The sequence below is a fragment of the Lissotriton vulgaris genome, chromosome 1_1 (assembly GCF_964263255.1).
Source record: "Lissotriton vulgaris chromosome 1_1, aLisVul1.2, whole genome shotgun sequence".
Taxonomy (NCBI): domain Eukaryota; kingdom Metazoa; phylum Chordata; class Amphibia; order Caudata; family Salamandridae; genus Lissotriton; species Lissotriton vulgaris.
The window spans coordinates 124,148,140-124,175,512 of record NC_141685.1 but is presented as its reverse complement, the minus strand read 5'-3'; the positions used below and the strand labels follow the sequence as shown (position 1 = coordinate 124,175,512).

The window sequence follows — 27,373 nt, the reverse complement described above, 5'->3', positions numbered from 1 at the left end:
CAGCGGCTACCGATTCTGATGACGACATTCATTGAGATCTCACAGACGCAAAATGCTACTACTGTAATTCATGAATTTTTATCTTGTGTTCTGATTAACTTGGACATATTATATTAATCAATATGTAACTTGGAAGATGTTTTCCTTTTATAAAACCGAATAAAGTTTGTTGATAATAATCACTAGGGGATTCATTTACAGGGTAGCATGGTATCCCTCACAATAACTCCAGGAGTCACAGTCCACACAATGTACATGCTTTGTTCCCCCTACTTCCAACCTTACATGTACCCCAATCACCTGCCCAAACCTCTCCCTGCTGATGCCAATGTGGACCTCCCTCATCCCACAGACCATATTTTTGGCCCCTTTGAAACTGCCCATACAATAAAAATGCTGCAGTTGTAAATACATATCAACTACCATTTGTTGTGTTTGAAACATTTTATTGAATAATAAAACCTAATAAACATAAGCTGATTATTAAAGCAAAACAAAACATCAGTTGCCATACACATAAAAGACAAAAGTAGTACATAAAAATCAACATACTGTAACACAGCAAAGTTATGTAGAGCACAATTCCTAATTTCCAGAAGTCTTTAAAGTTCAACAATAGAAACGTTCATAAAGAACAGGAAAGGAAACAAAGAAGGTAGGATACAGTGATTTCATTAATGTAATGCTTCCTACATATAGAAAAACAAATACTAATTATTTTGCTTATGCAATAAAGTCCTCACATTAAAATACTAAGGGAAATATATTGAACAATGAACATTTTAAATGTAATTAGAATTCAATTTGAATATTGTATCCTCCTAAGCATTATTTGACTCATGATTACAACCTGAATGCTTTCTGGAAAGGAACCACATCATAGGGTTCAACATCACATCTTTTCCAACAATATGATTCAAATGATAACCTTGAAATGTAATTCAATTTATTGATTTAGTCCATTTTGGAGATCAACAATTTGAATTATATACAACATCCATACATTTTTGTAAAATTGTCTCCTAAACGTGAATTCCATCCACTTTTTGATTAAACACTTCCCATTCCAGCAAGCATCACAAGACCACTTGTTGTTATCTTCCCAATTAGTGATAATGTTTCGGCTGGCAACAACAATAAATATGTTTAGGATTTTACCATGCCATTTCTGAATCATGGTGCACAATAAAATTTAGGAACAGAAGGGCATATTTTGGTGTAGCATTCTTTAAGGTTTGACCAGGCTTGAAACTAGAATTCCTGATGTCTTGGACATGTAAATGTCATATTTTTGAAAGAATTCTAACAGACCCAGCACAAGCTCACCGAAAAATAGAAGATGACTGAATTGTACTTAGAGAAAATGTGCTGATAAGTAATCTATTGATGTAAAATACAGTGGTCATGGCAATGCTTATAGATCTAATCTATTCAGATTTTAACTCCATAGTTTGTTCAATAAATTGACTGAGCATAATACTTGAAGGTCCATCTCTCAGATGAGTTCTAGTACAGTTTTAGTTGCGATAACACTAATAGAGATCATTGATATATAGATTTTAAAAGCCATGGGTGGAATTGATCCTTGGTCTAAATCTAGATTATTGTCTGCAATAGAAACCAGTACAAACAGATCAAATCTAAAATCATTGAATATGTTTATTATAGTGGTTTGGAGTAAACCCAGAAGACACACATTGTTCCTGAAACTCAGAAAATGTATCTAAAGATTATGATTACATCCTATTTTATGTCCAGAGACTGCTTTAGCTGCTTTCCCGTTTAAGTGACATTTGCAATTATATTTAGCAAAACATTAACAGGAATAGGGAGGAGAATATCAAAGTAGTACCCACTGACTCTAACAGAACGTCCAGAAAGAATGACAGGAAAGCAATTCACCAAAATTTACAACATATTCAGCTAATCGCACCTGAATCTGATAATGGAATACGCATTAAGTCACAGAAACCCATAAATTGTCTACTACTTAACTGTCGCTCAGCAACTAAACATGCATCAGACATAGCTGCCCTCATCTTGAATAAGGAAATTGACCTTGCCATCCTCACGGAAACATGGCTCAACGAATCATCTTCCCCCACCATGGATCTCTTAATACCACCATATTATAACATCGTCAGGTTAGACAGACCAAGGAATGTGGGAGGAGGCATAGCTCGCATTCATCGCATAGAGATCAAGGTCTGCCAATTCCAATCTGACCCCCTAGAATCATGTGAATACCTTGGTATGAATGTAAGAACACCAAATAATCAAAGCTGCAACTTGCATGCATTCTACCACCCACCAGGAGAGAATGCTAAGTTCACAGAGCAACTGATGGAGATCATAACGACCAACTCCAATTCGGATGCCAATAACATATACCTAGGCGACTTTAACCTACATTGGGAGGACGGCAATGACAAACTGATCAACTCTATTAAGGACTTCCTCGGTGAGCTAAAACTTATACAAGCATGCAACCAACCCACTCACTCACAAGGAGCGACCTTAGACTGGATTATCTCAAGAAATGATGAGGCATCAATCCTCGCTATAGACCCATGTGATTGGTCTGACCATCACGCTATAACATTCGCGATACCTACAATGAAAAAGGGCAGGACCGTGCAACCTCGCAAGCTCACGAAACTGATCCGAGACACAAAAGAGGCCAACATTGAACTACTGGTTGAAAGGTGTGAAAAAGATCTGAAGCCACCCAACAATAAGCAAAATGTCAATGAGCTGACGGATCACTACTTAACCTCGATCGGTAATATCGTCAATGACACCATGCCCCAAAAACTGAAAAAAGTCGCAGAGAAATCAAAAAATCCCTGGTTTAATGAGTCATTGAACGAGGACAGGCGCAAACTGAGAATGGCCGAAAGGAAATGGAGACAACATTCCTCCTCCCCGGAGCTGATAGCCCTTAGGAAAACAAGAAACGAATATAACAAAAAGATAATCAACTCCAAAAAAGAATTTATCAGAGCTGAATTGGACAATGCCATAAACAGACCACGAAAACTCTTCGAGATTTTAAAACAACAGTCAAACAAACTCGCCAAAACGGTTCAAGAGAATACTAAAACTTCCATAAGCTGCGAGGAATTCTCCTCATTTTTCACGGAAAAATCCAAGCTGCTAGAAGTTGAACTCACAAATGCAGCAACTAACCTGATGATCCTTCCTCCACCGAAAACTGAGCCCAATGTCTCAACAGAGGGTCTCCAAACAAAAAACAAGGCAATATGGGATACATTTGAACTGTACGACCAGGGAAAGATCGCCAAAACGCTAGCGGAACTCAGACCAAACAACCACTATCAAGACCCGCTACCGGGAAAGTGCCTAAGAGAAATCAGCCATACGCTGGTCCCAATTTGGACTGAGATAATAAATGCCTCACTTGCACAAGGGACTCTCCTTGACTGCCTAAAAACAGGGCAGGTAGTGCCCATCATCAAAAAACCGACAGCTGATGCAACAGACCCGAACAACTATCGTCCAGTGACCAACATCCCTCTACTGGCCAAACTCATTGAGAAATGCGTGCAGGGCCAACTAAGCCAACATATAGCGAAATTCTCGCTACTTGACGATTGCCAATCAGGATTCAGAACAGGACACAGTACTGAAACTGCGATTCTGCACATTGTCGATGACGCCTTACAAGCCCTAGACCGTAACCAAACATGCCTACTGATCCTCCTAGACTTGTCATCAGCATTTGACACGGTAAAGCACGAAGTACTAATGACCAGGCTACAAGACAGGATGGGTCTGTCCGGAAACGTACTGAAATGGTTCAATTCCTTCCTACAGAATAGGACCCAGCGATTCCTGGTTAATCAAGCAATCTCTTCCCCGAGCCCCAATGCTATTGGGGTCCCACAAGGCTCAACGTTATCCCCAGATCTATTCAACTTATATGTAGAACCTCTCACGGAGATTCTTCAAAAATCACAGATATCCTATCATATGTATGCAGACGACACGCAATTATACATAAAGATCGCCTCCCTTGAGGACATTGACCTAATGAACAAGACGCTAAAGGAAGCCTTGCGATGGTTAACAATGAACCATCTGAAATTAAACGCCCAGAAAACAGAATTCCTGCTAATTTCACCGACAAGGAGCCAATCTGAAGTTAAGGAATGGACTAAAATGGTGACGGCGCTAAATTGCACCCCGACCCTAGTGAACTCAGCCAAATCACTAGGAATCACACTAGATGAAAACCTTGACATGAAAGACCATATTAATTCAATGGCCAAGAGCGCCCGCTTCCACCTGAATTACTTAAGGAAACTGAAACCCTTTATCTCAGAGACGGATCTAAAACTGGCGATCCAATCACTAGTTATCTCGAGGATCGAATACGGCTGCACCACACTAGCTGGCCTACCGAAAACATCCACAGCACCACTAAAAGCCTGCCTCAACGCAGCGGCAAGACTCATTACGGGAACGAAGAAATTCGATCATATATCTCCTCACCTGAAAGCACTAAACTGGCTACCTTACGAGGCCAGAATCCAAATGAAGATGGCCTGTATTACACATAAAGCGGTTCACTACAACACCCCTAGATACCTAGCCAAGAAACTTAAGTTATCAGGAGGTAACAGAACAAATAGAAGCGCAAGAGAGCTGCTATTGCGACCAGCCTTTTTCCACAAGAAAAAGACCTACAACCGAGCATTCTCTGAAGCTGCCCCCAGAGTCTGGAACTCAATCCCGCCAAACATCAGGAAGATCCAAAATACATTAACATTCAAACGAGAACTTAAGAACCACTTGATGAGTAAATACCCGACCTAGAGAAACCTACGGATTACTGAGATGACCATTTACGCTAACAGAGGATTGTCCTCTTCATGAAAACTGGAAGATCAATTACCTGACAATTGACTGTGGCCATGCTCAAGCAGAGGCTTGACACGCTACTGCTACCTCATATACCTGTAAACTTATAACTATATCTCTCAGACAAAACTATATAACCTCTACCTCACTCTATGTATTCATCCTTATTATTCTTTATATGCACTGGAATGCCATATAACCCTACCTCACCGAGCTTGGTCTGGTATCAGGACACTAGCCAAGCCTTTCTAGCCACCTAAGGCCAATTGCACATACATTAGGAAATTATATATCTAATCACGCCCACACATTGTATAGCCTTCTACCTCATATCGATTTTTTGCTGTTATTAATGCTATTATAATGGATATATGTTTTGACATTAGGAATTTATATAGCTAATTACGTCCATACACTATACTGCTTCTACCTCATATCTATTTTGTTTTGCTTGTTTTTACTGTTTTGATAATGTTATATGTCATTCTTTACCTGTTAGGCGCTCTGATACCCACGGGTCTTGTCCGCGCTATATAAAACTCTATAAATAAATAAATAAAATTAACGCTGGATGTCAGAAATTCTGTCTTTAAGTATTGTGTAAGAGTTATGTGTGATGGCTTTTATTTGATCTGAAGCAACACTAACACTAAATAGGTACATGCACCGGTTATCATCCAACTAAATTATTAGCATACTTAATTTGGAGGGAATTGAGAAAAATGGCCTCATGTTTTATTGTTAAAAAAATCCACTGGTTCAGTAATTCACAGAGTTTGCAAATGCTAAACCCCTTTTTGAAATGTACTAAGCCCATTTAACAATTTAGAATTTGGAAGGGGAATGTTAATAGTGTCCCTTCTGAATATTTAATACATTGTTAAGGTATGTATTGAGTTTTGAAACCATATGTGGACTGAAAAACAGTAACGGGAGGTAGTAACCCATGGGGACATTTGTGAATATGAAAGTAAAATGGGGTGCATTAAAAATGCCTTTATTTAAAAGCTATCACAGACAAAGTGGTGTGCTGATTCTACAAGCAACCACTTTTTACCAAATGGATTATTAGTACATGAACCTCAGTATTTCCCATATTGCTGAAATTTAGTCTCTAATATTTTTGTAATGTTGTGTAAATATTTGTTCCATTTAGTTCCCCTTTCAATATTGTCATGAAATGTACCTATTCTTTTTGTCAAACATATTGAAATATCTTTATCACAATTTTTGGGGCATTCTAAAAAGTATTTTCACTCTCTAACTTGAAGCTTCCTAAGAAAAATATTGATGCCAGTTCCTGGTTTCTCCTAGATCATTTAGCTTTCTCACTAAAACAAGCACAATATTGATTTGAGAGAGGTGGTTATTGTAGTCATACACACTGGGGTTAGTTTAGAAAAGACCAATTCCTTAATCTTTAGAAATAATACTTGGAAAAGTTTATGTTCAATAATTTACTGATAAAGATATCAGATAAAGATCAACTAATTTCTTCTACCTTGTGGTATCAAAAATATGATAGAATTAACAGACTTCTCTTCTAGATAAATCCAGGTTTAAGAAGTTATTTAATGCGATTATCAACTTTCTGTCTTTTTAACACATTTTGTCAGTGCACAGAGTATTTTCCCTACATAGATCACAACATTTCATGCAATTGTCTGTGCTTGAACGAACAATGAAGGTGTTAAAATGCATTTCTACCACAATCAAGAAACCCTTGGGTCTATGACGATTACTGTTGCAAATGAAGACCTAGCTAAGATGAAATATCCCTTTAAAAGGATGATTTCCCTCACCCACCATAGTTGGCACGCTTCCTTATTGGGAATCTCTTTGCACCATGAAACAACCCACTCACTGAGAGGGAGGAGTTCAGGTATATTTTGTTGTAGAGAAAGGTATACTAAATATCACAATAATGAGCTCAGGGTAGTGGGGGCAGCAGAGTGAAAGTTAAAAGTTAAAACTTGCTAAAGGGTATGTGGTTTCCATTATTTGTAGGCCCCTGGGCCAGGATTAAAAACAAAGACACTGTAGGAGAAATATATATGCACTGTTAGAGTCAATAAGAGGTCAACATGTTTCAGCCTATTAACCCTCCTAAGAGGTGTTTGCGGCATTCTTCAGGACTTAATCAAAAGTTGTGCCGCTCAATGTACTCAATCAATAACAAGCATTGTCATAGCCAATAGGTCTCGCCTTTGGGACCTTATAAGTGTTTAGCCATGCAGATCCAGTAACAATGTGAAAACATTACTATTAAAAAAAGAAGACTATAAACTAACTAAGCTAGATGTGACTTTATAACTGGTTAATCAAACGTGTCTGGAGGTTTAGTATATATAAAAAACTTTTTTTTTTCTATGGTGTGTCATATAAAATTGATGCTCTAAATTTTGGTAAGAGTACACAATGTCAAAAAATTCAATACTGCTTTTATATCAATTTACCTTTGAAAGCTTGAAGTGAAAGACAATTCTAAGTGGCATTCGGTTATGAGTAGGCACTAATGACTATTTCCGGATGACAATGTAATTAGCATTTTTTGTACAAGATGTGTTAAAAGTATGGGTAGGGAAAATGGCTATTTTGGCCAAAGGCTCCCCTTTCTATATGCATGCTAGTTTTAATTTGTAAACAGAATCACAATTTGTTATGTGGTACACTGTAATGTTAGATGAATCTGTTTTACCCTTCTGATAAGCAAGGGATGACAATGAACTGTTTTTTCGTTCCTGGTTTTAAATGGATTCAGGTTGGAACAGACGAGGTGTTGGTTGACTTTACCTCAGAAAATGGTTGTTTCCCGCATGCTGCTTTCATGAGACTTAAATCCCTGCAGTGGAAGAGGCGGCTGCATGCCTGCATATATGGCCAGATCAGTAATTTGCTGTTTCGGTTCTCCAGTGGGGCTAGAATAGAAGCTGTTAAGGGCAGGGGCTCAGCTTCCCATTGGTGCAGCAGGTGCAGTGGCACCAGGTCCCAGATGCCTTAAAGGCCCACTGAACCCTGATAACTGCTGTTTGTCACAGTTCAAACAGAGGCCTGAGGGGCCCACAGAACAATGATTATTGCTGTTTTCCACAGTCCAAATAAACGGGAGAGGTCACATTTCCTTTCTTGCCTTGGGGCCCAGGGCACACTGGCTAGGCCACTGGTTAAGGATGCAGTGGGGAAGAGGTGGCAAGACAGGTGGATTATCTAAACAGTTCAACAATGACTTCATGCCTGGGTATTAAAGTATTCATTACAATTAAAGACTGAAGCAGGAATAGATCTCATAATATAGGAAGGCCTATGTACAAATGCAGCTCGATTAGCGGCTGCCTTTAACTTCTCACTTATCACCTCTCCTAATTTACAGTTTTATATTACATGCAGACATAAATCGTGACCTATGAATATGTTTATCTATCTTTAGGTTCAAATGACCCATCTTTTCCATATGCAAGTATCAGACAGGTCGGAAACGCCTAACGGCTTTGAACTTGATAGAGCCACATTAATCACTGGTCTTGAAATGCAAATGGCAGCATTAAGCACGCAGAGGTGTATTCTACGTAATCTCATTATGTTCAGGGTACGGGGGAGTGTTTAGGGCATAAAGCACTTTGATGAAAACATTTCTGCCAACATAGAAATTCAATCTTCCTTGTCCTACCCTAGTGTACAAGTAGTACCACATTCTTTGTATACCTGAATGAAATAGGCACACAAAATAGTACTGTATTTAAAGGTCCAGTTCAGAATTACATGGAAGGTGCACTGTTCCAGACTACACAACCGTGCAGTTTTCAGTGGGTGCTATCATCCCACACAGGGGGAGTACACCAGATTATGATGGAAAAAACATGTGGTGCCCCAACGTAGGCGCAGTTGTAAACCACCTGTCTGCTTACATAGTAAAGCGTCTGGCAGCTATTAAGTGAGGTGGCACGTTTCCCCTGCAGGTGGTTGGGGTCTGTCACCTTCCTGTCAGGTGGGGGTATACAATCAGTGCGCCTCCTGACTGCTTGTTTGTCTTTTTGCCTGTGTCAATAATACATTGGAGTCCTTGGGGGAGTAGTCAATTTGTATTCATGAAAGACACTTGTGTTTCTCGGATGTGTAATCCCCAGATGATGCCTGAACCGTTCCCCAGTGGGCTATTTGTATATCGTATTGAATTGTATGTTCTTATGAGGACTGTTAATAATAATAAAAAAGATTTAGTGAGTGTTCATTGCCCTCTATGTAACTCTACTTCTAAGCACCTAATACAGTTTGTACAGTGCTTACTGTCATCTGCTCACTTACATTATGCTTATTATGCTTAATATAAATAGTGCACAATTTAGGCGTTTGTGTCTGCCTACAACGTGGACCTGATACTGTTGGAAGGGGGAGTCTCTAGTTGGCGCAGTGCAGCACTGGCGACAAGCAGGGACTCTCTCTTCCTCGTCAGGGCTGAGGGTTACCTTCAAGACAACCTCTGCTTACCCTCTAGGTAGTGTGGCTTAAGCAGTCTTAGGCTAATCTCTGGGGCATCTGGGGTTAAACATCTGCAGTATCACACCCTTCACCACCAACCCACCACACAATGACACCAAACTGTATTGTATTCAAAATATATTCTCTTTATATATTCTTAGCAGCAGGCTTGTAAATACAGTTTAATTACTTTAAAAAGGTCAGACTTCAATTACTTGTAAATAGGCCACAGTTCTTGTTCAGTTTGTACTCAAAAGCAGTCTTTACCCTTCAAAAAGAGTGCCACAGTTCCTAAATGCGATCTTTGGGGTCTTTTACCCCGTTTCAGGACAGTACAGCGCTCTCTAGAACTTCTGGGCGCTTTACCCGGCTCTTGATGCAAGTCCCTATCAACCCTCACGCCTTCCGCGTGAGCAGGGGTGCGCGGCGTTCAACCGATGGCCGAGAGGAGGTGCACAATTCTCAGCGCACCGGGTTTGGCAGCCAAAGAGTGGGCAATCGAGTGTGGCAATCTCAGGGAAGGGGCCCTTCAAGGATGGGGCAAAGTTAGCAAGGCGCCTCGTAAGCTGTGAGGCGTTCCGCTGGCAGCGCGTCTTGAACTGGGCTGCGGGACGGCTTCCCGGAGCCTCGCAGTTCAGAGCGCACAGAGCGGGGGCCAGCAGGGGACGAGGGGTGCGCGCCTCACGGACTCCGTGTCCAGAGCGCGGCGCACCTCAGCAAGCAACAGTACCTTTAATCCTTGAAGGCGGGGGTCCGGGGCGGACGATGCCGGGGTTGATCACAGGTCCCACGTCGCGGTGTCTTCCTCGGGCGATCCGAGCGGCGGCTCGGCTCAGGAGGGCGGCGTTGCGGTGGGGGTTAGATCTTCCGGCGAGGTGTTCCCGGCCTGGCAAGAGGGGGGCAGGGCCCCGGGCAGCAGTGAGAGGCGCGAACACAGCCTCTGGGCGCACAGCGGGTCGTCCTTCTCTCCCCACGCCGCTGCAGCTTGCAAACGGCGGCGGCTGGGGCTTCAGGGCAACTTCTTCTCCTGTGAAGCAGGCAGGCACAAGGCAGGGTCCGTTCTTGCGGTGCAGACCGCAGTTAGGCAGGCGACAGGTACGGTGCTGGGGCCAGCGAGGCTGGTCCTGGCGATGTCAGCTGGGGCCTGCCAGATAGCAGTTGCGGTGCTCGGCTGGACGGGGGAGCCAAGAGCCTTTCAGAGGGCACAGCGATTTTCTCACGGCGCACTCCGCTTCTCCTCAGTAGTGGTGCAGGACAGATGCACGACTCGCAGCAGCTTTCTCTTCCAGGGTAGCGCCCACTGTTCCTGGGGCGCTGGTCAGGGGGCAAGTTCACAGCAAGCCCTTGGAGATCTTGGTAAAAGTTTGGCACAAGGTGGATAAAAGCAAAGTCTTTCAGTCTTTCTTCTCCTGCTCTCCTTCAGCAGCAAGGCACCCACCACAGGCCAGTCTCTTGGGGTCAGAGTCAGTACTTCTCCTTGCAGCTTCCAGGGTCCTTCTCTTCAGGCAGAGCTTCTTCTTTGCGCAAACTGGATCTAATTTACAAGGAGCAGGGCTCCTACTTTTATACCCCATTTCCTTTGTCCTTACAGGCCAGGGGGGCCTTTGCATAATTCCTTTCAGTCTCTGAGCACTTGATGGGTGTACTCTGCTTCTGCAGTCAGTGTGAGGGCAGGCACATCAGCCGCTCCCCAGGGGGGCGGAGCCGGCATTGTGAAGACAGGGGCAGCTTGAGCACTTTGTTGACAAGCTTCGGTCCTTCCTGGGCCAGGTGCAGGCTGAGTCATCAGTCGCTCCCCAGGGGGGCGGAGCCAGCATTGTGGAGGCAGAGCACAGCCTGATGCCTCATTCAGGGAAACTCCCACCTCCCACTAGGGTGTCATCCTGCTATTCACCCACTGTCCACACCCAGCCCTGTCACTCACACAACTCAGACAGTCAGATACACACAAGAGCAGAGGCGGGCTGAAATGGTTAGACAAGCAAATGCTAACTTTCTAAAAGTAGCATTTGCAAACCCAGGATATTAAAATAAACTTTACTAAAAGAAGTATTTTATTATTCTGAGTTCAGGCATACTAAACATGACTCTCTACCATGTTCCCTGAGCCTGCTGGGATTATAGAGTGTAATAATTCCAGCAGCCCATCCTGGCCTAAAGGGAGCAGGTAGCCTTACAATAGTGAAAAACGAAATTGGCAGTAGTTCACTATTAGAACATGCCACACACATCAGGGCATGTCCTACCTTACACTTACAAGGCACCCTGCCCTCAGGCCTACCATAGGGGTGACTAATATGAAGTTAAGGGAAGGTTTAGGGGCTGGCAAGTGTGTGCACTTGCCCAGCCAGCATGACAGTACCAGACTGCACGCAGGTTCTGCAATGGCAGACCCTAGACACATTTTAAGGCTGCTTCTGTGGGTGGCGCAACCAGCGCTGCAGGCCCACTAGCAGTATTGGCATTTACAAGCCCTGGCACTCCTGGTGCACTTTACTGGGGACTAACAGTAAATCCAATGAACCAATCATGGACACCAATCACATGTACAATTTACAGTAGGGAGAGCATATGCACTTTAGCACTGGTCAGCAGTGGTAAAGTGCCCAGAGTCATTAAAGCAAACAAAATAGGTCAGAGAGAGTATTGGAGGAAGGCAAAAAGTTTAGGGATGACCCTGCCAAGAGGCCCAGGTCCAAAAAAAAAAAAAAAAGTCACATACTCCACATATGTATTCCCAGGACGCTTAGTACACCCCCTAAACTTCTGCCTATACATTTCAGGGGTAAGCCCATACCTGGTCATTAAGGCTTCTTTCATATGGGGATAGGATCTCTGCTCTTCAGTGGGCAAATCTAGCAGGGTGTCCCGCCCTTCGCTAAGGAACCTTCCCCACAACCCCGCTCCCCAATCCTTTTCAGGGACCCGGTGGGAAAACATGGCTACCTCATATGCCCTAAACCACTGTCCTATGTCATCCCCCTTATTTGTTATTTGTTATTTATTTATTTAATTTATATAGCGCGTTATAACCACCGGGGCCTCTAAGCGCTGATTGTCCAAATTACCTAGTAAGGCTCAGCATATTGCTTGATCTTGGCGGTACACCTAGTAGCTGCCCCATGCTTGTTTAAATAAAACAGTTTTTAACTTTTTCCTGAAAGTTAACAAATTGCGTTCCTTCCTTAGGTCTGGGGTCAGTTTATTCCACAGAGCTGGGAGTGTTTTTGAAAACGCACGTCCCCCTACCGTGGCCAATTTAAACCGGGGTTGGGATAGGAGAGTAGCATCTGATGAACGCAGGGTTCTACTCGGCGTATAGAGGGAAATTCTGGACTTAAGGTATTTTGGTGCATTCCCATACAGCGTCTTATGCACTATACACAGTCCCTTGAAAGCTACTCTCTGCCGAATTGGGAGCCAATGAAGCTCCTGCATCAGAGGGGATGAGTGGGTCATCCTAGGTTTCTTGTAGATCAACCTGGCTGCGTCGTTCATAACCCCCTGTAGCTTATCCAGCAGCCGCTGGGGTAGCCCTATGTACAGAGAATTTCCGTAATCCAGTCTGGCCAAGATTATAGCTGAAACCACATGTTTCAAGGTGGAGAACGATAGCAGTGCCGATATTTTTCTCAGTTGCCGCATTAAACCAATGCAGGTTCCTACTACAGTCGTGACCTGTTTTTCCATGGATAGTTTTCCATCGATGTACAGACCCAGACTTTTAACTGCGACCGCTGGTTTCGGTGGCTCACCCAGTTCTACAGGCCAGAATTTCTCGTTCCAGGGGTTGCCCGAGATGGAGATGGGCAACACTTCCGTCTTATCCGGGTTAATTTTTAGGGAGTTTTTTGACATCCAATTAACCGTGGCTTTTAGTATGTCCTGTAGCCTGGTAGACGCTCCTGGACCTTCATCTAACCGGATGATAATCTGGGTGTCATCAGCGTAGTTATAGACTAGGCAGTCCATCCTGTTCAGGAGTGCAATCAATGGCTGCAAATAGATGTTGAAGAGTAGGGGTGACAAAGCAGAGCCCTGTGGGACCCCGCAGGTGATAGGCGCGGAGGTGGAAAGCAGGTCTCCTAGTTGAACTCTTTGTGTCCTACCCTGCAGAAATGATGCAAGCCATGCCAGGGCTGTACCTCTGATACCAAAAGACCTCAACCGCGACAAAAGTTGTTCATGACACACGGTGTCAAACGCCGCGGAGAGATCTAATAGTACCAGGGCGCTAGGTGTTTTTGTATCTGCCCGGCTCCTCAATTCATCCAGAATTGATAGCATGACTAGTTCCGTGCTATGATTAGCACGGAACCCTGCCTGATTGGCCTCCAGCAAGTTGTTACTTTCTAGATGTTTTGAGAGCGATACCAACACATGCTGCTCAATTACCTTAGCCAGAAAAGGCAACTGGGAAATGGGCCGAAAGTTCTTTAGACACTTTGTGTCCGATCCAGGTTTTTTTAATAAAGGGATCAGTCGAGCCTCTTTAAATGCTAGAGGGACCTGTCCTGTGTGAAGAGAGGTATTCAGTAAGTGCAAGACTTCTTCTTCGATGCCTGGTAGTGCTAGCTTGAATACTTCAGGCGGACATGGATCCACCAATGAACCGGATTTAACTCGGTCCGTGATCTTGCTCAGTTCCTGCTTTACAATTGGAAGGAACTCGGCTAACGGAGTGAGAACTGGCGGGACAGTGTAATCAGGGGGACTAGGACAAGTGAGGGGTATAGTTGCAGCGATTTCTCCCAGAATGTCGGAGATCTTACTCACAAAGAAGTCCTGGAACTTCTGACAATCCTGTTGGGTAAACTCAGTGCTTTGTTCTTTGTTTGTCCTGAGTTCTGACAAAACCCGAAAGATTTCCTTCTGTGGATTCCTAGCTGCCACTATTCTCTCCTCAAAAAAGACCGCCTTTCTGGATTGGATGGCTGATTTATAGGACGCCAGGGAAGACATATAGTCTTTCTTGGCGGTGGCGTCATATTCCTTCCGCCATGCCCGTTCTTTCCTCCTCACCCCACGTTTCATGTCACGTAGGGAGTCATTATACCAAGGGGCCCCAGCTCCCCTATCCACCTTCTTCGCCCTGCGAAGGGGTGCCACCAACTCAATAGCTCTCCCCAATTTATGGTGGAGATGTCCGCAAAGGGCATCGACGTTGGCGTCCTGCTCCTTTAACGGCGGAGACTGCTGTAGGAAAGACCTCATTCTCTCTCCATCAAGATTTCTCCATTTCCGGGCCATTTTCCAACTTTCACCCAACTTGGGCGGATGGCCGTTCAGAAGGATTTTACATTTTATTAGCGAATGATCAGACCAAACGCATGGCAAGATCTCTGTGGTGTCCTGAACTGGCATAGTAGTCCAGATTAGGTCAAGCATATGTCCCTTCTCATGAGTTGGTCCATTCACTTGCTGCGTAAAGTCTAAGGAGGAAATTGCCTCCTCAATTAGTAGTGCTTGACCTTCTTTAGGGGATTTCTCCCAGTGGTAGTTAAAGTCTCCGACAACGATCATTTTATCGTATCTCGACCGCAAATCCTGAAGCAGTCTAGTAAACAGCACAGGGAAATCCGGCAAAGCCCCAGGCGGGCGGTAAACCACCAAGAACACCACACACGCCGTCCCCTGTCTGAGTTTGACTCCTAGGATCTCTGCGCCGCCCAAGGTTTCAGATAAGAATCTTTCGGCGCGGAGACGTACTTGATAGAGGAGAGCAACTCCCCCTCCTTTTTTGGCTCCCTCTCTATTAAAGTGGAGTGCCAAATAGTTGTCTGGTAGGGCCGCCACTAAATCCGGCATTGAACAATCCTCCAGCCACGTTTCCGTGAGTGCAAGGGCATCCAGCTCTCCGTCTTCCAATAATGAAAAGACCTCCAGCTTGTGTCCTTGCAAAGAGCGCGTGTTCAAAAGACCGAACTTTAACGCATGAGCCTTGGCGTGGCGCACCCGCGCTGTAGTGCTCCTAGGAGAACTCAACAAGCCCTCCCGAACCAACACATGCATACAGCCCTGATCGAGTTGCCACTTACCACAGTTGAGCTCCATTAGCTCACCTCTGGAGTACGACAAGCTTGGACCAGGGGTTCTGGCCCCGGGCCCCGGATGGTCACTGATGGGCAAAGATGGGCTCGCCTCTGGCGAGCCTCCGGCGTGCCTATGGCGCGCCCGCTGCGCCTTAGGCACTCCTTAACTACATCTTTGGGGATGTGCACTCTAGACTCTACCTGCACCGGCGTTGCGCTGCCACCAGAGGGAGGATGATCCAAGCTTTTCTCTTTTAGATTTATCTCCCTCATTTTCACTTCATGCTCCATTTGGAGTTTTCGCTCTTCCAGAGCCATCCTTTTGCTCTCAAGCTCCAGTTGGCCCTTCAAGTTTAATTCTGCCAGCTTCATTTCATGATCCCTGGTTTCTTTTCTGTCTGCCAGCTCCTCTGGCGACAGGCCTCTGCCAAGGCTATGGATGCTGCCTTCTCTGTCAGGTACACCAGTATCATCAGGTAACTCCTGATCCTCAGGTGCATTCCTAGATTCAATCCAGGCTTTCAGGGCTTTGTAGTAATCCGTCTTGTTCTTGCACCCTGCACGTGGAACCTTGAATCTCTTGGCAAAGAAGACTAGCTCATCTCTCTTGTATTCGTCCAGTTTTGACACATCCCATTCTATCTCCAACACCTCAGAGGTCACAGACGCGGTTTTCTCTACGCTGTTGGTGCCAGGCATGGCTTTAGACAACAAGGGATCTTCTTCTAGCAGAGCAAAGTCACTTAAAAAGAAATCTGTGGCTCAGTTACTGGATTGTAATCACTGTGCAATGGTCACTAGTCAATGTATGGATACTGCAAATGTAAATTCGAGATCCCACCGCTGCCACCAATGTTAGAATTGGGGGTCTCTGGTTGGCGCAGGTATGTACTTGCGACAAGCAGGGACCCTCTCCTCTAAATCAGGGCAAAGGATTACGCCCAGAAATAACCCCTGCTTGCCTTTTAGGTAGTGTGGCACAAGCAGCCTAGGCTAAACTCTGGAGTACTTTGGGTTAAACATTTGCAGCATCACACACAATAAACCAACAACCCACCACACAATGACACAAGACTGGATTCTGTAAAAATATCTTCTTTATATATATCTTTAGATCAGGCTTGTAAATACAGTCTTTGCGTAGTTTAAGAAAATGGTTCCAGCAACTTTCAATAGACCATATATACTCTTCCAGCAGTGCCTTGTAAATACAGTCTTGTTACTTTCTAAAAGTGGTTCCAGTTATTCTCTGAAAATGGGCCACAGTTCGTGTTCAGCGTTTAAAAGAATTGTTCTTGTGCTTTTGAAAAGGGTTGCGGACTCTTCCCTAGTCCTGGTACGTTCCTCTGGTAAGAATTTTACTCAGCCAGGGCCTCTCTGCGCCCACGATCGGACCCGGTCTGCCCAATCTCACGCTTCTAGCGAGATCGGCGGCCGGGGAGTCACTGTCAGCCTGACGAGCGCGCTGCGCGGCTGTCAGGGGAGAGAGCGGGGGCCCGAGGAGTGCTCACTGCGCGGCTCCGGGGGCTCGGCTGAGGCAGAGGGCGGTGCGAGCGAGGCGGGACAGGGGCTCGCACCGCGGGACGGAAAACAGTACCTTTGTCTTTCTTGGGGGTCGGGTGCAGGTCGGCTCGGCGGTCCACGTCGCGGTGTCTTCCTCCCGGGGTTGGAGCGAGCGGCGGCTCGGCACTGGCTCGGAGGTTGGCGTTGCGGCGCGGGTCGGGCAGACGGCGACACACCTCAGATCCTGGAAAAGGGGGGCAGAGCCCCGGGTAGCAGCGTGAGGCGCACACAAGCCTCTCAGGTCACAGCAGTTACTTGGCAAAGTCCGTTCTTGCGATGCTTCGCAGTTAGGCAGGCGGTAGGGACGGTGATTAGGCCAGCGAGGCTGGGCCTTACGGTGTCACCTGGTGCCGGCCAGTTAGCAGATGCGGTGCTCGGCGGGACGGGGTGCCAAGGGCCTCTTAGGAGGGGCGCAGGGATTCTTTCACGGCGCGCTCCTCTCTCCTTCAGCAGCTGTGTCGATCGGATTGATGGCTCACAGCAGCTCCTTCTTCCAGGGGGACAGGGTAGCGCCCACTGTTCCTGGGGCGCTGGTCAGGGGGCAAGTTCACAGCAAGCCCTTGGAGATCTTTGGTAAAAGTTTGGCACAAGGTGGATAAAAGCAAAGTCTTTCAGTCTTTCTTCTCCTGCTCTCCTTCAGCAGCAAGGCACCCACCACAGGCCAGTCTCTTGGGGTCAGAGTCAGTACTTCTCCTTGCAGCTTCCAGGGTCCTTCTCTTCAGGCAGAGCTTCTTCTTTGCGCAAACTGGATCTAATTTACAAGGAGCAGGGCTCCTACTTTTATACCCAGTTTCTTTTGTTCTTACAGGCCAGGGGGGCCTTTGCATAATTCCTTTCAGTCTCTGAGCACTTGATGGGTGTACTCTGCTTCTGCAGTCAGTGTGAGGGCAGGCACATCAGCCGCTCCCCAGGGGGGCGGAGCCGGCATTGTGAAGACAGGGGCAGCTTGAGCACTTTGTTGACAAGCTTCGGTCCTTCCTGGGCCAGGTGCAGGCTGAGTCATCAGTCGCTCCCCAGGGGGGCGAAGCCAGCATTGTGGAGGCAGAGCACAGCCTGATGCCTCATTCAGGGAAACTCCCACCTCCCACTAAGGTGTCATCCTGCTATTCACCCACTGTCCACACCCAGCCCTGTCACTCACACAACTCAGACAGTCAGATACACACAAGAGCAGAGGCGGGCTGAAATGGTTAGACAAGCAAATGCTAACTTTCTAAAAGTAGCATTTGCAAACCCAGGATATTAAAATAAACTTTACTAAAAGAAGTATTTTATTATTTTATTATTAACTCCCACCTCCACCTTAGTGGGAGGTGGGAGTTTCCCTGAATGAGGCATCAGGCTGTGCTCTGCCTCCACAATGCTGGCTCCGCCCCCCTGGGGAGCGACTGATGACTCAGCCTGCACCTGGCCCAGGAAGGACCGAAGCTTGTCAACAAAGTGCTCAAGCTGCCCCTGTCTTCACAATGCCGGCTCCGCCCCCCTGGGGAGCGGCTGATGTGCCTGCCCTCACACTGACTGCAGAAGCAGAGTACACCCATCAAGTGCTCAGAGACTGAAAGGAATTATGCAAAGGCCCCCCTGGCCTGTAAGAACAAAAGAAACTGGGTATAAAAGTAGGAGCCCTGCTCCTTGTAAATTAGATCCAGTTTGCGCAAAGAAGAAGCTCTGCCTGAAGAGAAGGACCCTGGAAGCTGCAAGGAGAAGTACTGACTCTGACCCCAAGAGACTGGCCTGTGGTGGGTGCCTTGCTGCTGAAGGAGAGCAGGAGAAGAAAGACTGAAAGACTTTGCTTTTATCCACCTTGTGCCAAACTTTTACCAAAGATCTCCAAGGGCTTGCTGTGAACTTGCCCCCTGACCAGCGCCCCAGGAACAGTGGGCGCTACCCTGTCCCCCTGGAAGAAGGAGCTGCTGTGAGCCATCAATCCGATCGACACAGCTGCTGAAGGAGAGAGGAGCGCGCCGTGAAAGAATCCCTGCGCCCCTCCTAAGAGGCCCTTGGCACCCCGTCCCGCCGAGCACCGCATCTGCTAACTGGCCGGCACCAGGTGACACCGTAAGGCCCAGCCTCGCTGGCCTAATCACCGTCCCTACCGCCTGCCTAACTGCGAAGCATCGCAAGAACGGACTTTGCCAAGTAACTGCTGTGACCTGAGAGGCTTGTGTGCGCCTCACGCTGCTACCCGGGGCTCTGCCCCCCTTTTCCAGGATCTGAGGTGTGTCGCCGTCTGCCCGACCCGCGCCGCAACGCCAACCTCCGAGCCAGAGCCGAGCCGCCGCTCGCTCCAACCCCGGGAGGAAGACACCGCGACGTGGACCGCCGAGCCGACCTGCACCCGACCCCCAAGAAAGACAAAGGTACTGTTTTCCGTCCCGCGGTGCGAGCCCCTGTCCCGCCTCGCTCGCACCGCCCTCTGCCTCAGCCGAGCCCCCGGAGCCGCGCAGTGAGCACTCCTCGGGCCCCCGCTCTCTCCCCTGACAGCCGCGCAGCGCGCTCGTCAGGCTGACAGTGACTCCCCGGCCGCCGATCTCGCTAGAAGCGTGAGATTGGGCAGACCGGGTCCGATCGTGGGCGCAGAGAGGCCCTGGCTGAGTAAAATTCTTACCAGAGGAACGTACCAGGACTAGGGAAGAGTCCGCAACCCTTTTCAAAAGCACAAGAACAATTCTTTTAAACGCTGAACACGAACTGTGGCCCATTTTCAGAGAATAACTGGAACCACTTTTAGAAAGTAACAAGACTGTATTTACAAGGCACTGCTGGAAGAGTATATATGGTCTATTGAAAGTTGCTGGAACCATTTTCTTAAACTACGCAAAGACTGTATTTACAAGCCTGATCTAAAGATATATATAAAGAAGATATTTTTACAGAATCCAGTCTTGTGTCATTGTGTGGTGGGTTGTTGGTTTATTGTGTGTGATGCTGCAAATGTTTAACCCAAAGTACTCCAGAGTTTAGCCTAGGCTGCTTGTGCCACACTACCTAAAAGGCAAGCAGGGGTTATTTCTGGGCGTAATCCTTTGCCCTGATTTAGAGGAGAGGGTCCCTGCTTGTCGCAAGTACATACCTGCGCCAACCAGAGACCCCCAATTCTAAATAGCAGTACCTACAAGGTGGATGGTACAATTCAACAAGAGTCTAAGATACTCCAGCACAGATGACTTTGCATCAACATTACGGGGCATCAGTCTTGATGGCAAGCCAACTTAAAACTTACCAGTATTGTATACAATATTATCAGAGACTATACTTGCCTCTTGGATACAACTTTACAACGGAATTTTATTAATTTGTGTACAGTTGTGTGTATACAATAAAACAACCTCCCCACCATAATTGATCTGTCTATTCATCTTTTTGGGATCTGGAGTAGCATGCTACTCGCCGAAAAGCACTTCAACACTTCATCAAGGGTAGCAAGCGCTATATAAATGCAAAACCTTCCCTCTTCTACCCCCCACAATCTTTTTTAACCCAACTAACAGACCAACATGTCCAGCTCTCATGTACATTTTATATTTCCCTATACTAATTCACCACTAATCATTTTTGGATCCTAGAGTAGTGTGCTACTCGCTGAAAAAGCGCTTCAAAGTTCGTATGGGGTAGTAAGTGTTATGTAAATCTAAATACATTACAATTACTGTTTACATCGGCTGCACTAACACGAGGATAGAAGTAGAGTGGGGATTAGAGTTTATCTGCCCAGAACAAAGCATACTACAGAAAGTGTGTGAACAGTCTATATGTTGTGCGCCTGGCAGAGAAAAACACAGCAGAGGTGGGAAGAAGGTAGGTAATCTGATGGTCAGACCTATGTGGAAAGAGGCAATCACTTTGGGCAGAAAAGAGGGCTTACACGGAGGACTACTTTGTTTGGATGGACAGCAAGAAAGGGAGGTCTGGAAGATAAGCCTGAAGCTCACTCATCCTGCAAGCAGAGGTGATGGCAAGCAAAAAAGCAGTCTTCTAAGGAGGCGAAGAGGACAATTATGTAGGTGCTCAAAGGGAGCACACATAAGATAAGTGAGGTCAACTCCCACTAGGGCATTACGAAAGGAGAAGGAGGAAAGAGATGAGTAATGCACTTCAGAAATCTGTTAACAATAGGATTGATGGCCATGCTCAAGAGCTCGGGGTACCAGACTTGGGACTGATCGCGTTTGATCTTCTTCAGCAATCTTGGCAGAAGTGGTACAGGAGGCCACAACTCCACTCGCAACGAAAAGGGTCGCCGAGCGGTAGCCGCTTTGGAAACTCTAACACGCAGAACTGCTGACATTGAGCGTTCTCTTCGGTGGCGAATAGATCTAACCAAGGCTCTCCCCACTACTGAAAGAGACCTAGCACGACCTTCGAGTGAAGATGCCATTTGTGATCCATCATGCACTGGCGGCCGAGTTTGTCCGTCCTTGCGTTCAGTGAACCTGTTAAGTGTTGAACCACCAGAGATATGCCCTGATGTTCCAGCCATGTCCAAAGGCGAAGAGCCTCTTGACATACGGTCCTCACCCCACCCTGCCCTGTTTGTTGCAGTACCACATGGCAGTGGTGTTGTCCGTGAACACCTGCACCACTCTTCCTTTGACAGAAAGAAGGAATGCCTTCAGTGCAATACGAATCGCCCGGAGCTCCAGAGGGTTGATGTGGTGCCTGGACTCCGCCAGAGACCAGAGGTCTTTGATCTCCACCATTCCCATATGGCTGCCCCAACCCAGGAGTGACGCATCCGTCACTACTGTGAACTCAGGTTGGGGAAGGTAGAGGGATCTGCTGTTGACCCAATCCTGGTTCGTGAACCACCACTGCAACTGACTTGCAGTCCCCTCTGAAATCTGAACGTCATCGGAAAGATTCCCCTGGTGCTGCGCCCACTGGAACTTCAGGTCCCACTGCAGAGCACGTATATGCCTTCTGGCATGATAAACCAGCAGGATGCAGGAGGCCATGAGGCCCAGCAGCCTCAGGGTCATTCTCACCGAACACCGGGATGGAGGCTGAAACATCGGTATCATAGCCCAAATATCCTGGACTTGCTGCTAGGGAGGATAGACCCAAAACTGTGCTGTGTCCAGAACCGCTCCGATGAAAAGGAGCTTATCGGATGGAATCAGGTGCGACTTCAGCACGTTAACTGAGAACCCCAGCAAATGCAGGAAGTCCGTCGTAGTCTGGAGGTGGGAGCCTTCAACAGCCAGTCATCGAGATAGGGGAAGACTGGAACCCCTGATCTGCGCAGATGAGCTGCGACCACTGCCATCACTTTCGTGAACACCCGGGGGAGAGGGGGCTGGTAAGGTCAAAGGGGAGCATGGTAAACTGAAAATGCGTGTGGCCTACCGTGAACCGTAGGTAATGCCGGTGGGCAGGCAAGACGGGGATGTGAAAGTAAGTGTCCTGCAAGTCCAACACTACCATCAAATCTCCAGGGTCGAAGGCAGATAAGACCTGAGCCAAGGTTAACAACTTGAACTTCTCCTTTCGGAGAAAGCGGTTGATGTCCCTGAGGACTAAGCTAGGATGCAGGCCTTTGTCCTTCTTGGGTACCAAGAAGTAGTGGGAGTAGCAACCCCGACTTACTTCTGGCACAATGACGTGTTTGACAAAGAGATCCATAACTTCCTAGAAGAGAAGGGCCAAATGATCCTCCGACATGGGATGAAATCACCACAAACTGCATGACCCTTACGCACTCCGCTGCTAGTGGAACTCCGCGTAGACGCCAGAGTTTGTTTGTCACTTTGCGGAGTTCCTCAGTGAGGAACTCCGCATAGGCTTAATCTTATCATGAAAAAATAGATATCAGTCATATGTTAAGAAACAAGGGCGAGTAGAAACCTTTTGGGTGGAGTAAAATCTAAGACATTATTATTGTGATTTTTTGGGCAATAAGTTGTCTGTGTAAAGTAAAGACCTTGAGAGTTTTGTAACTTTCAGATACTCAAATTGTGGATTCTGTTGCAATTAAAACTATTGTGTTAACAACAAGGACCCCCTGATATGGATCGATATCCTGGGACAGGGTAAACAATATATGCAAAGTAACACTCCCAGGCATACACCTAACGTAATGGCACAATAGACTAAGCAAACAAACTAGTTCGGTTTAGAAAATATACATTTTTAATTTGATTAAAAAGGAATAATAAAAATCAGTGCATTGATCAAAATTGATAAAATGACATTATATTGATACATGTGTATTCACAAAAAAAGTTAAAAAGAGATTAGATGGTATCCGGTCGACGCGTTTCGACATAAAGACTATGCCTTCATCAGGACTTTTACCATCGAGTTTCTGTAAAAGAGATCGTAAAATATTTTACTTCTTTAATTTCCTACCGTGAGACAATGTAACAGAACTAGTTTAATATTTGCCACAACATTCTATTGCCAATTAATTATCAGATTCATGATATACCGCTTTATATATAGAGAACTTATGTCAGACACCTATGTATATAATAAATCAAAAAACACTGATACAAATAAGAACATACCAATCTGTGTTTTACATTTACAGGTAACAAGATACAATGCAATAAACTTCTTTTTGTTACCAAAATACAACATGGGTTTCTTTCATCTTCTTTTTGTCAGTTGCATAAAAAACCTTTTTTATATATATATATATATTGCCATCGACAAAGATTACTTTCATGGTCATATTACCAGTTGTGTTATTCGGTTCAAAGGTTATTTCTTATTTTTCATGATACATATTTTCATCTATAATCCTAGATCATCATGACTTGAATTACAACATTAGCTTATAGGTTTAAAGTGCTTCATCATGTTCTAACATAGAACCTACAAGAGATTACTTGAGAAAGGAAAGTAGAAAAATAGAAGGAAAAGGGAATAGTATTAAGATTACCCTCCTGATACTTTATAAATTTATTCGCTAATGACCGTTCTTTGAAAAGTTTGTAACACCTCTATCGTCCACTTGAAAATGCGTTTTTAATTTTCAATGCCTTTGTGGATTGTATACTTATTCCAAAGAACAACATGCAAACTTATAAATCATCCAATAATTCATTTGCGAAAAAACCCATATTTTATTTTTGACCATTTCGTGCTCTTACCTAGCTGTACTCATGTGCAATGGCAATGCTGCTCTCATGTAACAAGGCTGTACCACCTGGTTTCTAGCTGGATACTTTAATTAGAATTTTCTAAAAAAAGCGGAACTCCACGTAGACGCCAGAGTTTGTTTGTCACTTTGCGGAGTTCCTCACTGAGGAACTCCGCATAGGCTTAATCTTATCATGAAAAAATAGATATCAGTCATATGTTAAGAAACAAGGGCGAGTAGAAACCTTTTGGGTGGAGTAAAATCTAAGACATTATTATTGTGATTTTTTGGGCAATTAGTTGTCTGTGTAAAGTAAAGACCTTGAGAGTTTTGTAACTTTCAGATACTCAAATTGTGGATTCTGTTGCAATTAAAACTATTTCCAGGCCTGAAATTTCTTTGGAGGTTGAATGCGGGCAGCCTAAGTTATCCTGCAAGAGTTTTTTGATGAATTCTATTGCAACTACAATATGTGCTCTCTCATGTAAAGTCAGGTTGTTAGAAGCTTTTCTGCAACTCAAGATACGCCTTACTTTTCACCTGGTGTGGATGTATTTCTCAGGTTTAGTGATATCTCCTTTCTGAGTATAACGTTTCTGGCTTTACCCTCCTGTATATGGCTTTAGTCCAGTGTGAATTCTCTCATGTGAAATGACATTGTATTCAAGACTAAACCTTATCTGACATTCAGAACACACATAAGGCTTTTTTCCCCCTTGTGAGTTCGCTCATATCAAGGGAGAAGTAATTTGTACCCAAAACATTGCTTGCATTTCGAGCACTCACAAGGTTTTTCCCCAGAGTGAGATCGCTCATGAAGCATAACACTGTCTTTCAGATTCAACCTTTTATGGCATAAGGTTTTTCTCTAGTGTGGAGTTTCTCATGGTGAAATTGCGTTTTTTTCTGCAGCTTTTCTGGCATTCAGAGCACTCATAAGGTTTTTCATCAGTATGGAGTCGCTTATGGTTAGTGAGGCTGTGCCTATCAAATAGGAATTTCTGGCATTCACAGAAATTGGTAATGTTTTCCCCCTGTGTGCGTCTGCTCATGTAGAGTGAGATTGAGTTTAAAATGTATGCTTTTCTGGCATTCGGAGAACTGATTATTTTGATGGTGTGTTTTCTTATGGCGCTTGTAACCATCTCTACCTCTGAATCTTTTCTGACATTTAGACCACTGATAATTTTATTCACCAGTGTGGATTCTCACATGTTCAGTGAGATGAGATTTTTGTCTGAAACATTTTTGGCATTCGGAGCACTGATAAGGTTTTTCCCCAGTGTGGGTTCTTATATGCTGAGTGAGACGGCTTCTTACACTGAAACATATCTTGCATTCGGAGCACTGATAAGGTTTTTCCCCAGTGTGGATTCTTATATGCTTAGTGAGACTGCTTTTTTGAATGAAACATATCTGGCATTCGGAGCACTGATAATGTTTTTCCCCAGTGTGGGTTCTTATATGCTGAGTGAGACTGCTTTTTGCACTGAAACATATGTGGCATTCAGAGCACTGATAAGGTTTTTCCCCAGTGTGGATTCTTATATGCTCAGTGAGATGGCTTTTTTTACTGAAACATATCTGGCATTCAGAGCACTGATAAGGTTTTTCCCCAGTGTGGATTCTTATATGCCCAGTGAGATGGCTTTTTTGACTGAAACATATCTGGCATTCAGAGCACTCATAAGGTTTTTCCCCAGTGTGGATTCTTATATGCTCAGTAAGATTGATTTTTTGACTGAAACATTTGTGGCATTCAGAGCACTGATAAGGTTTTTCCCCAGTGTGGGTTCTTATATGCTGAGTGAGACTGCTTTTTTCACTGAAACATTTGTCGCATTCAGTGCACCGATAACGTTTTACCCAAGTGTGGGTCCTTGTATGTTTAGTGAGTCTCATTTTGTCACTGAAACATCTCTGGCATTCAGAGCACTGATAAGGTTTTTCCCCAGTGTGGGTTCTTATATGCAGCGTGAGATGTCTTTTTTCATTGAAACATTTCTGGCATTCAGAGCACTGATACGGTTTTTCCCCAGTGTGGAATCTCACATGTGCAGTTAGAAGTGATTTAAATTTGAAATGTTTTGGGCATTCAGAGCACTGATAAGGTTTTTCCACAGAGTGGGTTAATTCATGTCGATATAGACTCAGTTTGATTCTAAACCTTTTCTGACATTCAGAGCACTGAAAAGGTTTTTCCCCAGTGTGGATTCTCATATGCTCAGTGAGATAAGATTTACGCCTGAAACTTTTTTGGCATACTTTGCACGGAGAGTGTTTTCCCCCAGTGTGGATTCTCATATGCTCAGTGAGATAAGATTTACGCTTGAAATTTTTTTGGCATACTTTGCACTGAGAGTGGTTTCCCCCTGTGTGCATTCTGTCAAATTCTGTGAGATAAGATGTATGGCTGTATCTTTTTGGGCACAGGTAACTTTTTTCCCTAACTTCGGTTAATTTGCCTCGATTTTAGAGTCGGGCTTGTTTAGATAATGTTCAGGACTTATCTCTAGAAGAAATTGTGTGTAATCTTCTCAACACTTGAATTGAGCAAAAAAATTCGGGAAGCAGTCCTGTAACACCTGTTGAAATTTTTCTAACAGATAATAGTCTTTAGATAATAGCCTCTCCGGCAGCAACTTAATTTGTGACTGAAGTTTTTCTCAAATCTATTTGTATAGGTTCTTAGCAATGCTGTAATAAGGTGTTAGTCTGATATTTAATGATTAAACTGATAAGTACCTTTTTGCACTGGTGTAATGGCAGTAACTGAGGGCGTTAGAATGTGCGCAGTACTATTGTGGCTCACCAGTCGCAGAACATCAGTTCCTTTTACCCTTTCTATGTTTGGAGTAAGGTTACGGTTTGTAGTTCTGAAGATGAGGATTTATTTACATTAGCTATAGCGCAACGGTGCTCATGTAATCCATTTTTATATTTAACAGTTTTACATATCACTCCTGCACAACAGATAATGTTGAGGCGATTTACATAGAATTACAGAACAGTACACAATAAAAAGGAAACAATCTGAGATGGTCATGAACACAATAAAGTGGTGAATTTTTCAGGTTTTCCCAAGAGTGAGCAGAGCGGGTCTTGGTGTTCTATCCAGAGGCAGATAGTCTCAAACCTGCGTAACAACAAAGGCGATTTTCCAATCTTTCGGTTGTTAACGTGTCAGCTTTGGAGTCTTCTTTCAGCGTCTTTTCTTTGATGGTATTCAGAAGATACCTTTTGTTATAACTTTCTTTTATGCAGTGTGTGCTTCCTCTCTGGAATTACATGATGCTTCAGATGAACGTTCTTCTGTCATGCTGAGGCAATTTGT

The 27,373-nt window shown here is 44.9% G+C and overlaps 1 pseudogene; it reads right to left on the bottom strand.

Moving 5' to 3' along the window:
- Positions 1–24,568: 24,568 nt before the first annotated feature.
- Positions 24,569–27,373, bottom strand: part of LOC147737735 (uncharacterized) — a 229,547-nt pseudogene continuing 226,742 nt past the window's right edge.